The sequence below is a fragment of the Boleophthalmus pectinirostris genome, unplaced genomic scaffold (genome assembly GCF_026225935.1).
Source record: "Boleophthalmus pectinirostris isolate CB_2022bp ecotype Guang Dong unplaced genomic scaffold, ASM2622593v1 HiC_scaffold_2825, whole genome shotgun sequence".
In the NCBI taxonomy this organism is placed as follows: domain Eukaryota; kingdom Metazoa; phylum Chordata; class Actinopteri; order Gobiiformes; family Gobiidae; genus Boleophthalmus; species Boleophthalmus pectinirostris.
In genome coordinates, this window is record NW_026571290.1 from 1,359,036 (window position 1) to 1,363,108 (window position 4,073).

Genomic DNA, 4,073 nt, shown 5'->3' on the forward strand with positions numbered 1-4,073 from the left:
CCGACGCTCGACGGTAGACGGGGACTTTTTATATTTAACCAATTAACGTTCACACTGTTGTTCACATACAAGTCACATTTAATTGGAAGTGTGAACGACCTCGCAAAAACATCGGATTTCACAAAAAAAAAAAATCCAAATTGAGCGTTAAGCCCTGCAGTCTGAACCTTGACTAAGGCTGCGTTCAGTCTGCACCTGAAGTGACCCAAATCTGATTTTTTGTCTCTATGTTCCTGTATCTGATCTTTTAATGTTAGTCTGAACCACACAGATCTGATGTTTTCACATGTGACCAGGACACTTGGATCTGTGCTCCTGAAACTGATCCATATCTGATCTTTAACATGTGACTTCAGTGTGAACGACCAAAGTCACATTCATCCACCTACACGTTATCAACAAGACACAAACGTTCACAAACCTTCTTCTCGTCACACGAAAATTGTTATTGAACGTCTCCACATCCACACGTTCCTTTCAACGTTCTGTCCCACAAAACACCACCACCAAAAACCTGGTCCTTCTCCTTCTCAATCTCCTCCTTAAAACAAGTCAGTTGTTCATGTTGTGGCTCCGGTACGAGAGGAACTTTAAAATCTCCAGGTGCTCGATGCTGCGTCCATGTTTGTTCAACTTGTGTAAACACAGAGACGCTCGCTGCGGTTGACGTCGTCGTGTCTCCAGTGTCACATGTGGGACACTTTTGGACCGTTTAATGTTCACACTGGAGTCACACACAAGTCACATTTAACTGGAAATGTGAACAACCTCGAAAAAACATCAGATTTCACCAAAAAAATCGGAATTGACCGTTAAACCCTGATAGTCCCAAAAATACGGCAATAACGTAAAATATCAGAAGACCAAATGAACCTCACTGGATTATTCTCCGAAACACACAACTCTCAGAAACTTACTTTTGATCCCTTGAAAATCTGTCTTTTATGGTTGTAAAGTTCTGAGCGGTTTTATAAAACATATTTCCAGGTTTAATGTACGAAACCGTCAGGCTGAAAAGGTTCAAACCGAAAAATCCTGCAGCGTTTGTCGTCCGTCTGACACGATCCATCGCTTCGTCTCGGCGTCTTCGATCTTCTCGCTGTGAAATTTACACTCTGAACTTTGACTGTTGAATTTGAGAACTTGAAAATATTTGTGCTGAATATTTAAAAAGGAGAATTTTCTATTTAGGATTTTTAAAAATGTTGAAAATGTGCACTTCATCATAAAAATAATTCAAACATGTTTTTTTCAGAGTTAGAAAATCCAAAGTGGTTTTTGAAATTCAGAATCTGACAAACGATCTTCCACGTTCCTCTCGGTAATTTAGTTTGAATCACTTTTTGATCTGAGGATTTTTTTTTTATATTTATTTGAGGCGTTTCTTTCCTCGTCTGTAAATGTTCCTGTAAATAAAAATGAATCTTTTTTTTTTCTTTTTTATTTATATCAGTTCTTTGTTTGGCATGAGATTTTTAGGGACTTTGTACAAACTGAAGCACAAATGTAATACACTTTTATTATGTTAAACTGTCTCCTGGGCTTTTATTCTGAAACATTCTGCTTCCTGTTGTGTCGCCTGAGTTCAAATGAAAAAAATACAAAAACATTTTCATTTATTATTAAAATTAAAAACCAGAACTAAAAGTGTGAAAAGAGCGTGAGATTAAGAAACCAGAGCTGGAGTTGTGTTTGTTTCATTCACATGTTTGAGTGACTCTTTATGATGAGTCTGTCCACGTCTCCAAATCTCCAAACGCTCTGTTCCACCTCATGATGTCATGAAGTGGAAGTTTCCAACAGTTTGAACAGCTCCTTTTTCCCTTTGGTTCAGTCGAGGTCGGTAAAGAAATTCCAGAACAGAAATGATCCAAATGATTCTGGTGAAGGTGTGTAATCCGTGTGTCGTTCGTTCATTCGTTTTTCAATATAAAACCAAAAATAAGAAAAACGAAAAAACAACACTTTTCTCCGTTATTTGTTTCCAAAACCAAAATTCAAAAACAGATAATGATTCATTTTTTCAGTTTTCAATATTGTGTTTAAATGAAGAATGGAAAAAAAACGGATAATGACCGTTTCCCGTTTACGTGACGTCCGTGACTGAGATGCTGGACTGAACCAGGACTGATCCAGGTCCGAGACCAGACCGGGGCCAGACTGGGACTGAGACTGGGACCAGAGCGGGACTGAGACTGGGACCAGTGGTCCGAGCAGTTCCGTGTCATCGTCTGTGCGCTGGTTCCGTGCGGGGAAGGTCTGGACGAGCTGCTCCGGTCCTCCACACTCAAGAACCACGGCTGGTTCCGAGGTGGAGCAAAGCATCAAACTGACGCTTTCACACCAACGAAAACGAACCGAACTAAGAGCTTTTGGTTGGTCTTGGTGGACCAAGTCCGGGACCAGACCGGGACCAGAGCGGAGGCTCAGAGCCCACAGCAGGGCCGGAGCTCGAAGCTGAGGCTCAGACCCTGTGGAGGCTCGGAGTCAAAACTCGGAGTCCACACTGGTCCCGCTCTGGTTCTGGTCTGGTCTCGGACCTGGATCAGTCCTGGTTCAGTCTGTACGTGGTGCAAAAGTCCGACATCTCAGTCACTGAAGTCACGTAAACAGGAAACGGTCGTTATCCGTTTTTTCAAATCTTCATTTAAACACAAAATCGAAAACTGAAAAAACGAATCATTATCTGTTTTTTCATTTTGGTTTTGGAGACAAATAACGAAGAAAACTGTTGTTTTTTCATTTTCTTATTTTTGATTTTATATTGAAAAACGAATGAACGAATGACACACGGATTGTGTGTGGAGTTTGAAGATCGAGACGTTTAAAGGCCGAGATCGAGACCAAATCGAGACCGTCTTTGTAATTTTTCACATTTATTTGTCTTTTACATTTTGGCACAAGTATATCAATGTTTTTATAAATCTGTCTCCTTTTCATCACTTGTCAAGTGTCAGACCTCGAAACTGAGACAAAACCAAACGGACAAAAAGACGAAACCAAGACCGTAAAAACGGTCTTGAGGCCGGTCTCGGGACCAAGACCAGTCTCGAGTACATGACATCAGCTCTTTTGAATTTCAATTAAGAATTAAAAACTATAAAATGTGAATTTTATTTATGTTTATTTCATTTTTTCCGTTTTAGTGTCAAAGAAAAAAACAGACCTCCATTTCCAATATTTAATTTAAAGTTTATTTCACATAACTCACAGACAACAGACCCAGGACCCGGACTCACAGACCCACGACCCGGACTCACAGACCCAGACCCGGACTCACAGACCCACGACCCGGACTCACAGACCCAGACTCACCCGGACTCACAGACCACGACCCGGACTCACAGACCCATGACCGGACTCACAGACCCACGACCCACAGACCCAGATCACGACCTGACTCACAGACCCGGACTCACGACCTGGACTCACAGACCCGGACTCACGACCTGGACTCACAGACCCAGACTCACGACCCGGACTCACAGACCCAGACTCACGACCGGACTCACAGACAGACCCGGACTCCGGACTCACAGACCACGACCCGGACTCACGACCCGGACTCACAGACTCACAGACTCACGACCCGGACTCACAGACCCACGACCCGGACTCACAGACCCAGACTCACGACCCGGACTCACAGACCCACGACCCGGACTCACAGACCCAGACTCACGACCCGGACTCACAGACCCACGACCCGGACCGACTCACAGACAACAGACCCACGACCCGGACTCACAGACCCAGACTCACGACCCGGACTCACAGACCCAGACTCACGACCCGGACTCACAGACCCAGACTCACGACCCGGACTCACAGACCCACGACCCGGACTCACAGACTCACAGACTCACGACCCGGACTCACAGACCCATGACCGGACTCACAGACCCACCCGGACTCACAGACAGACCACGACCCGGACTCACCACAGACTCACAGACTCACAGACCCAGACTCACACAGACCCGGACTCACAGACCCGGACTCACGACCCGACTCACAGACTCACGACCCAGACTCACAGACAGACTCACGACCCGGACTCACAGACCCACGAC